At 37.0% G+C, this 12,614-nt stretch overlaps 1 protein-coding gene across 3 annotated transcripts in view; it reads right to left on the bottom strand.

Moving 5' to 3' along the window:
* htr4 (5-hydroxytryptamine receptor 4) overlaps positions 1-12,614 on the bottom strand; it is a 195,062-nt gene that overhangs the window by 49,306 nt on the left and 133,142 nt on the right. The gene's annotated exons all lie outside the window — the stretch shown is intronic.

Here is a 12,614-nt window from a genome sequence, read left to right as displayed (position 1 = left end):
TTTTTCATCTGTCTACTACATTCACAGATTACTGCAAACTCAAAGTGCAATTATAGCGATTATATCCAACATTTTAAGACTTTTTGTAAACTCAAGCACATTCAATGTCTTCAAAGGTGGTCTATTATGGGATGGCTACACTGTTTGCCGGTACCAGGACTGTCGTAGCTGACGTCAGCTCTGGTGATAACGGCAACATGTTTTACATTGAGAACATATTTATATAACCCTACTGACACTGTGGCCGAGTTATTATATTTAAAATATCAGTTTACTTGTATATCGATTCTGCTTTACGGTCTAATTCCTGGATTTTTTTGCATTACTTGGCAGAAACTGGCTAAAGAGAAGGGTTCGGAAAGTTTTGAGATAAAGGCGAGACAGAGAAATTTCACTTTAACAGCTTCATAAACCGCTGCTGAGAGAGAAGTCTCAGTTTGAATCGTACTATTGTGTAACTGCTTCACTGCTCTAATAACTTAAGACCATTATCGCTATTATGTGGACTGTTAGAAAAGCAGTGTCAATCAGAATGATTACTAATGTGCTCTTTAATGTACAGAGCTGCACTTTAGCAAAGCAAGATAATAGCTAATTCCTCCATATAATGCTCAGTTACATTGCTTTTAGATCACTTTTCTAATGTAGCACGAGAAGAACAAAACACGTCTCCACCACTTTCACTGAGTAACGTGTTTTCTGCATGCATGTTCAAAACCGTTCAAAAGTTTTAGAATGCCCCAATTTTTCCAATATTTTATTGAAATTCAAATAGTCCAAGTCCAATGAATAGCGTGAAATGGTACAAAGGTAAGTGGTGAACTGCCAGAGGTTAAAAAAAAGGTAAGGTTACCCAAAACTGAAAAATAATGTACATTTCAGAATTATACAAAAAGGCCTTTTTCAGGGAACAATAAATGGATTAACAACTTAAAGCTGTTCTGCAGCAATGGAGGTTGATCAAGCCTTGAAAGTTGAATCCTACAGGTGTCCCAACTTTTCTTGATTTCTTTCAACCTCCTTTGTCTGCATAAAAGTAGTGCTGGAACACACCGTGGCAACATACCCTGAACAGCATGATCTGCACAGTAATGCACTGCACAAAGTAGCGTGTTGCTATAAAAATGGCAAGGAAAAGGAAATTAACAATAGAAGAGAGACAGACCATCATAACACTTAAAAATGTAGGTCTTTCCTACAGAGAAATTGCGAAGAAAGTCAAGGTGACAGTGAGAACAGTTTCCTTCACCATCAAAAGGCATTCAGAAACTGGGGAAACTCTAACAGGAAGAGGTCTGCAAATTAGTTTGATCGATGGGATTTGCCCAAATTATTGGTGACATTTTGGTAGATTTAACATGCATTTGGCTGCAGTCTTTCACAGGTTTTTCCCCCTGAAATTTCATGCGTCTATCTCCTGTACTTATGCAGTTATGACTTCAACAATGCTAGAGAAAGTAATGCAAACTAAAAAACACAAACACTTCATAAACCTCTATGTAATTCAAAGACAATGGATCTTTCTAGAATACACGTGGCTTCTTTGTCCGCAGCATTGTTTCTCCATATCCTCTAGCTGTTTCAAACCTGTTCACAAGTGCACAAAGAACCAACAACAATAGGCCTCATTACAATCTGTCTGCCCATAATACAGGGGAGTCATTACCTTTCTCCAGCCTGTGATTATCTCACGGTCAAACGGAAACAACCACCAATCCGTGCAGGCTGAGCAAGCGCCATGTAGGTTCTATAACTGGACTGTTTCCCAGAAGGCACCCACTGAGTCCTGGTACTGCGTGTCCTTGTGCAACCATAGTGTTAGTGGAATTAAGTGACATTCATGTAGCTGTATTTTCTGTGCTTGCCCACATACAGACGCATCAACACTCTTAGCCGTGGGGTCAGAGTGCCTGTGGCAGCGCTCTGTTTGACTTGAAGGAGATACATGAGTTGAAATATCGACTGTCATTTCCCTCAGATAATGACAGAGCACAAGGAGAGCCTGACTTCAACACGCTGCGTGAGTCAGACATGCATTAATCCCATCTCGGGTCTCGCTCCTCAGCCTCTCCTGCACTGTACCAGTCGAATCTTAGACCAAGCTGACACACCTCTGACATTTTAAAAGCCAATACCTGAGCTATGATTTGTCTGCCATTGTTGGACTCCTCCTCTAACTCTATCAGGCCATAATGGACTGTGATATAAAGGTTATAGAAAACAGGGTTGCAGCTATAAAATTCACCAGCGGCATCGACTTCTCACAGTTAAAAACTGAATCAGTGGGCGAAGTTTCATTTTGTTAACATGTCACTTTTAAATCCTCTCTGGGTAACAAACGGTAACAACATTTGTCGTGTTCTTCCGCACCTAAAGCAAATTATGCATTGTTATAAACAGAATTCTGTCAAATTCTCTCCAAAATTAGTGCTTATGTCACTGGACATAATTACTAAGATAAAGCTTCACATGTACTATCTGCAGGAACTTTGTCTGCTTTAAACTGCATGGAACAAGTGACAGCTTTCTATCCTACCACCTCAGATCAGATGATAAACTGATCCAGACATTAAGGCCAGATTAGGTCACATTAAGACCATGACATTGAGCTGCATGAATTGATTTTAAAAGCTGAGGCAATTTGTGCCTGCAGGTTTTGATGAATGAGGCTTTTGGCTTATTTAAAGAAAAAGAAAAAAGAGCTCTTTCTGAAGGATACTGCACAACAAAAATACATAAGATGCATTTTTTTTAACCAATTACATGAAGTTTGACTGGGCCACAGTGCAGGAAATCATGTGCAAGGTATGCATATATTCAGCAGTTTAAAAGAAGAAAGACACAATGCCTTGCTGTCCTGATGCACACACATGTAATAACTGTAAAACCTCCTGTATCCTGGACATTCCTGGATAAATAAAGATCAGGCAGGTTAAAGACTGCGTATGATCTCGTGGGCAGAGATGCTGGACTTCACAAGAATCAGTTCAGTCATCGTCAGTGTCAGGATCCATGCGTCCTTCACACCAGGGACTCACTAATCCAGCTCATCTGCATCAAACGCTTCAGCTTCTTTAACTGTGTGCTAATCTCAGAACAGCTGTCTGATTTTAATTAGTGTTCAGTCCAGGATGCTAAATTAGTGACTCACAAAAAACAACTAGGATTTTGATTTATGGACTTGTTTTTGCCTCCCAGATGATTCTTCTCAGAGAAAGAGGTAAATGTTATCTGATGACGGTCTGATTTAATGCAGAAAAAGTCTGGAGATGCAACGCTGGGATTTACATTTACTTAGTCTGGATGTGAACTGGTCACATCTTCATCCACCTTCAAGTGGGTGTTGTGCATGTAAACAATGTAAGTGCATTTTCTCTGAACATTATTACTGGGAAAAGTGAATATCAGCCTAAAAATAATACCCCAGTGCTCCAACGAATGGTACAGGAGGTCATTCCTCCTCATTGTTCAATGCATCTACATCTGGCAGATCACAAAAGGACTTTACATTTGCACATTTCTGTATCACTCTTGTAAATTGTGTTGATTTTTGCTGTGTTATATTTCATAGTTTTGTATCTTATTTCACTTCATTTTATTTTGATAAATTTAATTAAATACATTCATTTTATTTTGTTTAACTAAATTAAATTAGATTAAATTAAAATTATACTTATTTTTGTTTAATTTAATTTGTTTATTTAAATTAAATAAAATTTCATTTACTTTTTATTTTGTTTAATTAAATTTTGTTAAATTTGTTTTAATTTAATTTTTATTTTTATTTTGTTTTATTTTACTTTGTTTAATTTAATTTAATTTAATTTGATTTTATTTTTCTTTCACTTTATGCCCAAATATTCTGCGTCATCTTATTGTTTACGCCTTTATTGAATATCCATGCTGCTGTAACAACTTTTCCCTCTGAGGATTAATAAAATCATCTAAGTCTAAAGGTATTTTTGTTCGGGTGTATTTTTTGGTTCCTCATTGTTTCATACTAAGAAAGAGAAGCACATTTTTTTCTGCTACACTTATTTTTTTTTACTTTGGTTTGGGTTGACGTGCTCGTGGTTTGTAGAGACAAACAACCAGTCATCGCTGAAATCTCGTGTAAGACTTCGGGGGGAATCAGGTGGGTCTCAGAGGAGGGTGGGTCCGTTTAATTGTTTGTGGTCAGTGGTGTACTGGCCACTAGACATACCAGGACAAATCCCAGTGGGTCCTCATTTAGGCAGCGCATGAGAGTGTGCTACTGTAGATACGTGATCAGCCTTCACTGATGCGACCTGAACACCCCCCACAGGCTGAATTTCTTTCCCAGTGCACTCCTGTTTGAGGTCATCGTATTTTAAATAGAAAAAAAACAACTACTAATTAACATTTAAGTTTATTGGGTGGCCACCGTGTAGATGGAAGCAATAAATTATTAAAAGTAAAATCTGAAGCACTATCTCTGGGAATGGAGATTCTAAGAGGCATCTGCTAAACCAACAACATTCTTTGCTTCACAGCTCACTTCATGCTGTTACTCGTACCGTGTCTGCTTAAATAAGTACAAAATAAGCCAAGAAACTGAAAGAAATTAACACACACAGCTAACTTTTCATGCAAATGTGGAGATCTGTATATTAATTGGAAAGCTGCTTTTCTCACCTCGCCAACATTTTGCCTGGGTCCCTCTGTTGCAGATTTTACTTTGGTCTTTGATGCTTCATTAAATAACAGAAGTCGTTTTAAAGATTGCGTCCCGTCATCGGTTTTAGAAAGGCAGCTGTGCAGGAAAACATTGATTTGAAGCCTGTGAAGCTGTGCTTACTGGTGATTACCAGGGCATTCACACAGAGGTACATATGCAAGTCTGAATTTTGGAATTTTGAGCAGAAAAGAGCAAATTTAAGGGAACAGTAATACAACGAGCAGCGAAATGAATTATTGTTAGCATCAATGGATTAGTAAAATGATGAAATTACAAGAGTAGTGAGTAATATATTAAATCTTTTGACGCATAAAAGACCAAAAAAATCTCAAAACTTTAATGTTTTGTATGCATCTTATACATAGTGCACATAAGATCATGGTCGCCAAATCATGAGAAGTTTAATAATCTCTTTCACCAGAATAAACTAAGTCACACACATACACACACCTTGCCTCTGTTTTCTTTTGCTGTCCATAACATTTATCACAATCTGCAGCCAATAAGAACAGCGATAACATAACTCCTGTCCAGGTAATCCTGATATTTATAAATGATCTCATCAGCCAGAGATGCTTATTTGTTCGTACCCAGTAAAAAAACATTCAAATCAAAGCCTGTATTTACTGTAACTAAGACATAAGTCTCTGAGACACGAGAGCCGAATGTATCCAGAGAAAACACAGAACTCATATATTATGTTCAGGCAGACTAATGCATCACTTTCATTGTCACTGACAGTGAGTGTCGCTGGTTTATTCCACTGTGTGACTGGTCTTTGTAGGTGTGCATGAAGCTCTGTGTGTGTGTTAGCTGGTCTTCATCATCTGAAAGCCTTTCTAATGGAGATATTTTTAGTCTGACAGGCTGCAAGAGAAACTGAATCCTCTGACCCCTGCTGGTGTTGAGCTCTGTGCCTATCAGCTGGATGTGAGGGCGTATTTGTGTGCATGATTGGTTATTAACATTAAAAGTATACACTGATGTGAATTGAGCCTTGTTCAGCCTTTGAGCAGCCCACATGTCCAGGTTCCAGCTCTCCAGGGACATCAAAACTTTGCATTTTGCAGATGTGTCGGTGCACTGTGGAGTACATTTCAATAGCACACTAGGAGGTTTAGTAAGTGTGTGCAGCGGAATATGCAGTTTGTTGAGAGAGGATGAGGAGGCAGACACAGAGAGACACACTGGAGACTCAGATGATTTAGGTTGTGAGGAAGATTTACGGATATCAGGAGAAGTGACACCAACAGAGCAGCAATACATGCAAGCAATGCCAGCATCAGTTCTGAGGATTCTCTCTGATCTTTTGGTACATATTACAGTTGGGAGAAGGTCAGATTAGATTACAGACCAATATGGAGACTACTTGTCTACTAAGACATGTCAGAATAGAGAATATCTAACCTTGACCAGAGCAGAGAGTCAAGAGCATCAACCTGCTGTAAGATAATTTGGGATGAGATCAGCTACCATCTGCAAGGAAATACCTCAGAAAGGGGAAATAATCCTTTTTCTTCACATGCACAAAGCACAAAATTATACTTATTTGTTGCCTCTAGATGTGTTACACCCTCCAGAAATTTCACCAGCAAAGTAATACGATTTCTAATTGTTATCATTATGCAAAGGGACGGATTACTTTTATTGAAAACACACAACATGCACTGATGGAAACCTCTGTGTCAATAATGCCAACCAGACATTTTCCTGCAAAGAAATTTGTTCTACAGACGAAATCATGAATTGTTTTCCACATTTATTCTATGTTGACCAAAATGTTTCCAGGATTGAATCATTTGCACGTCAGAATTCAGATGCAGTAACAGCAAATAGTTCAAATAACAAGACTGATAGAAAACATTTCACATCTGTACCTCTATTCTTCCAATGTGTTACAGTAACAAGGTGGTTTGTTATAAAAATATCTTCTGTTCATTTCTGTATCTTGATACTTGTATAGAAAATTGCAGTTCAGGTCTTTTGTTTGTTTGTGCTACTAGTGAGGTTTGTAAATCAGTAGAAAACTAAATGCACATTATATTATTGGTCTCCTTTGTGTTGCAGGGAATCAGATCCTCTAGACAGTCAATTTTCAATCAGAAAGTGACAGAGCTTAACACAGACCATGATAAAGTAATTTTTTTGCAAATGATTGAAAAAATACTGTATTTTTTGTAGAAAGTTTTAACAATAAAACAGTTTGTATTGTAGATTTAGCGCCTTCATCAGGACTGAAATGTACACTATCCGACACATGACAGAGGTGGCTGAGTTCTAAATACTTCTGAGACTGCTGCACATGTTTATATACTTATTTTTTAATTTTATTTTATATCGAGAGTGAGATTTAGAATTGATTTTAAGATTGTAATCAGTCTTTTACATCACCGTCGAGGAGTTTTGGTCCACTCTTTCCTGCAGAATAGTTTAATTCAGGTACATTTGGTGGTTTTCGATCACGAACTGTCTGTTTAGGGTCTTGCTACAGCATCTTAACTGGATTCAAGTCCGGATGTTGACTCAGCCATTCCAGAACCTTAATTCTGATCTTTATGAGCCACTCAGAGGTGGACTTGCTTGTGTGTTTTGGGTCATTGACAGACATGTCTTGAGAAAAGTCCTTTGTAATGAATCAGTCAATGCAGAGGTAACAGGTGAAGAAATTCACCTTTTTGTCAATAAAAGAGTTGCTTCATTACATTTTGCCAAAATGAGTTTTATCACTTTCATGAACAGAGAAAGAAGAAAGTTAAGGAGGAAAATATTAGATTTTACCACTATTTCACAGTAAACACACAGTAATGGGATCTGTGAATGCCAAAACAATAACAAGGTAAAATAAATGCCAACAAAACAGACGGGTTTTGTTAGCCATCTTCCAGGTAGACTTATTTTCAGTCTGGGAAAGGAATAAAATCTGCACAGAAAAACAAGAAAATCATTGCTGCCAGATTTTCAAAGGCCACAAGACTGATATCACAACATCTGTTTCTTCGGAAAAAAGTAGCCTATCATTTGCTTTGGAACTAAGGATTAAGAACAGCTTCTGAAAATCTTACAAATCACAGGTGGCCAGTGTGGAAATGTCATTCTATTTTGGTAGTAATAACCTCAGAGTTATAGAACGAATGCACAGATAACTTTCACATGGACGGACTCACATTAGACTGTCAGTCCTCAGTAATAACTCTTTGGCTGCACTCCACAAATGTCAGGCAGGGAATGAAAATGTTACGCAAACTGTCGACAGAATGGAGATTAAGTGACTGAGGCTTCTGTGTTGTAAATTCACTCATTGGTAGCAAACAATGGAGCTCCTGCACTGTAACGTCTCAACATGTCAACAGCATTCTGAACGAAAATAGCTGCAGACATTGAATCTGAACTAGCTGACATTAGTCCATATGGTTTTTCCTCACTGCAACAAACAGTTTGTGCAACTTAGTTTGAAATCTTGAGGGATGTGCAACATCACTGAGCAGGATGATGATGTTTCATGTACAATAAAACAACTTTCTGGTGTGCATTCAGGCATTTAAGCTTGTCTTACAGTACTACTTTCAGTAATCAGTCATTTGATAGTTCAATTTAACTGAACCCAAAAGCCTGGCAGGAGTTGAAAGGCATATTATCTTTTAAAAAATGCCCCAAATTACATCATTTACCAGAGCCAGAAAGTGTGTAATCAGAAAGAATCATCAAACTAATCATCTGTGACATGCTGCTGCATCAGAAAACTTGGCCTTAAAATCTTGACACTTCATCTAAATCACACTATTCTGCACGTCTCATTTGAGAATTCACTAAAAATAAAGTATTTGCTCTGACTAGATTCTTTTAAAATCCAAAAAAATGCAGCTGTGAAGCCATGACTGACTCAACGGTGAGTAACAGCAATAAAATAAAATGTTTTTACACCGAGCAGAGAGTAGACGATTACGGAGACAAATTAAAAATGCAAAATGTCTTTTTCCACTGTTGTAACACCTGTGGGCACTTTCAATGATGCTGAGTCCATTTTTTTGTAAAAATAAATAATCAAAACAACTCAACTTCTATTTTTTCTGATTCATAGCAATATAATTGTGTTCTGCTGCAAAGAATACACTTTTGAGTTCTGTCTACTTCTAGCCATGGTTGTGCTGTTTCCATAGAAGTGCTGGATTTTATATATTGCACTGAAAGTTTTACATGAAATTTTTTAAAAATCAATGTCATGTAAAACTACTGTATTTTATATGTGGGTCTTTCCAATGTACATTTTAAAAAGTTTCAAAATGCATTTTTAAAGAAAAATGAGTGAATTATCCTTATTGAACTGTGATATGTGAGGTAAAGAACACCATTACACTAAATACTAATGTAAATGTTTAGCAGCATGGTTAATAATGAGATATAAGCAATGTTTATTGGGAATTTTTGGTTTCTGATAGGACTGAATAATTAAACATGTCTCTGGTTAAACTGACTCAAGGACACTATTGCTGTTCCTGAGAAACAAACCTAACAGGAGGGTTAAAGAAAGTGAGAGATTCACAGTGATTTCAGAAATAAATGCCATAAATGAATGGTGTGTTGGACGCTGTAAGACTTGAAAATCATAGGTAAGAGAATTTTCAGGTTTTGGTGTAACATAAGTTTAAATAAAACCTTATTCTGTCTGTATTACTTGTAATTTCATGAACAGTACATGCACACTCAGGGTTAGATGCAGCAGAGATGGAACATACTGAAATATTCATGTTCATAAAGGCAGCGTTAAAAGTGGCCTCGCACTTTACATAAATCTACAAATAATTACTCCGAAGGTCAAACCTTGTTTAATTCCTCAACAGTGCTGCAGCTACCTCTGCTAAAATGAAGATGATTGTTAAAAGACTTTCACGCTCCTCAGTAATGGAAGGCTGTCTCCAGTTTCTATTTACATAAATGACATAATTAGCGTAGATTATCTTCTCTTTGTTAGTCTGGCGATATGTTGAAGCAGAGAGCAGCTGGAAATGGTAAAACTATGGCAATATTCACACAGTAAGGGTAAATAAATGGAAAAAAACTCTCATAGATATGGTCACATGTTTTACATTAGGAGAGATGATAACATAATTTCACAACTGTATGCCTATGAAATTGCTCAAGGGAAGCTTCCTTTGATAGAAAATCATTAAAAAAGACATTAATAATAAAACATATCTATATTAGTTTCAAAAAATATACATGTGGCTGCTTATTTTACTCATGGTACGTCTTCAAAACACCATATTGACATGTTAAGGTGGGAAAAAAACACGATTTTTCCCAGAGGGGGAACAGCATCTGGTGACCTCGCATGTAGGTTGAATTTCTACACTAATTAACTGATTTATTTGACACTAAGAAGCAAATGTGAACAAATGATTTATGTTATTTACAAGCTACTGGACTGCAAAGGGAATACGGAAGGAGCTCAAGAGATGCGGAGAGAAAGATAAGTTCTGAATTCCAAATGGGGTCACAGATTTTCTCTGGGATTCTGGTTTTTTTTATGCAAAAAGGTCCTTCCAGAATTGGAGAACATTTGGGCTTCAAAATTTTTGAAAAATGCATCTTCTCTTTTACAATTTTCTGCTCCATATTCATCAATAATAGGTCATATGGCTTGATTAGCTCAGCTTAGACATCGCACAATTTCTATCACATTTTTCATTTGTTGTTTGCTAACCCTACTCTAATCACAGTATAATGGTTGCTAATCCATGCTAATGTTAGGTTTTCTCAGCAGTAGAAGCTAGATATTTAACTAGTAAAAAAAAATTGTCTTCTCCTGACTATATGCATACCAGGGCTGCATGAGGTAGAGTGAGACATTCAATCAAAGCTGACAATGTTGTGAAAAATATGAAAAATAGAAGAGAGGACATAGCTTTGCTCTAGCTATTATTTAGGAAAACTGATGATGATAATTCCAGTGTTACGTGTGATTCACTGTTTTCTTCTACTTCTACCAGCTAAACATGTTATGCTAACAGGGTTGTTGTGGGACACGTTCCATGCATAATAATTATTATTTAAAATATTATGTTGATTAAAAAAATGTTCCCACAATTACAAGAGACATCAATGAGAAAAATGATACCAAAAAAGGAGGTTTGGGTTTCATTTTAGGGGGAACTCCAGACTTATTTGGTTTTTCTCCTAGTTATTTTTTTTTAGATTTGGTCTCCAGACAAGTAAACTTCCACAACAACTGTATGTTTTAGTATTTTGCACAATGATTATTTGAAATTTTACGCTTAAATGTTCTCCAATTCTGGAATGACCCCAGAACTATTTCTTTAACATACGTGGTCAGACACATGCATTATTATTTAACCTTTAAGCATAAACAGGATTGGTATAAATAGGCTCTACGACCACATTTGTCATTGCTGGATACAGATAAGATGGTCCCGTTAGGACGCAGGGAGAGAAGACTGGAACAACATTAAATATTCAACAGGCCACTACGGAGTCAACGTCATGCCCTTATCGCTGAGGAACATGTGTTCTATGTTTGGAAACAGTAATAGGTTGGGAGAGCAGCGAGTCAAGGTCGCGCTCAGAGAGAAGAAGTCATGTAAAAGCATTTTCTGTCACAATACACTCTTGCTACTAGCCGTTTGACCCTTGCTGCATGTACATTATTCAGGAAATGTCTGCAGTAATGATCGCATGCAGGACAGATGCATGATAAATGGCTTCCTCTGTATTCTGTGAGACGTTTACTGCAACAAGAATAATAAGACGCTGAAGAGAAGCCTTTCCATAAAGATCTATTAAAATGTGCTCTTTAACCCTCTAAACTACAAAACCTACAAGTGTCATTTAAAATTTATACCAAAATGCACAGATTCTGAACAAAAAAAAAAACAAAAAAAAACCTACCTGCAACTAAGATGCCACGAGTGACCAACAATTACTGGACAAAAACGCAGAAACTATTCGACTAAACTGCAGGCTGTGTTCACACAGAGCAGAGATAAGATGAGTAAAGGAACTGAGAGCAAAATAAAGCATATTTGATCAGTAAAATAAATGCAGCATTGGCTTAAAATGTCACACTGAAAAATAAGCTGTCAGCAAGTTGTTAGAAGATACTTTCAGAGTGAAGAAATGTCGTTTTAGAGTTGATGCAGGGCTCCAGACAAACGTTCTCATTTGGTCACATCCCCCACCTTGCCACAGGTGAAACACATCGCTTGCTGAAACATTTTCTTATCAACAGACGCTGCAATTTACCAGTGTTCCCTAAACGCCCCACATTGCAGACTGTGGTGTGCTCAGACAGGTGTGTGACCAAACATGACCTTGAAAGAGTAAAACTAGGACATTCTGATGTCAGATTTGGCCCAGATGAGTGACATGTGGTGTGGTAAATACGGTCTTTTCTATGAGCGGAAAAAAGAGCACATTTAGGTGCATTTTTTAAGCATAAATACCACAGAAAAGCAATGTTTTAAAAGTACTACCGCCGTGGTTAACGCAGTAGCTGCCTGTGCCAGTTAGAGCAACACCAGTACAGCTTCCTGATCATCATGACCTCACACACTCTCAGTAAAAATATTCTGGTTGCAGTCTGGAGCCCTGGAGTTTGGACAATTTGTAAAAATTTTATTTTAAAATATCTGTAGCATGTGGAGCCTCTGTTTCAATTTCTGTTAATTAAATAATCAAATTTGACTCTTCTTTTTTAGATTTTTATGATTTATGGTATTATAACTGCAATATGGTATAGTAATACTGCAAAAAATATATATTTTTGGAATTTTTTTTGTTTAATTCTCTCTACTTCTAGCCACCGTTGGGTTGTTTCCGTTCCATCAAAATTAATAATGAAATAAATAAGTACAGCCTACAAACTGCAATGATGACTAAGGCCAATGTTGGGGTTGAGGAA

The sequence above is a fragment of the Amphiprion ocellaris genome, chromosome 13 (genome assembly GCF_022539595.1).
Source record: "Amphiprion ocellaris isolate individual 3 ecotype Okinawa chromosome 13, ASM2253959v1, whole genome shotgun sequence".
NCBI lineage: Eukaryota > Metazoa > Chordata > Actinopteri > Pomacentridae > Amphiprion > Amphiprion ocellaris.
The sequence above is the reverse complement of the archived record's forward strand: the minus strand, read 5'-3'. Positions and strand labels throughout refer to the sequence as shown.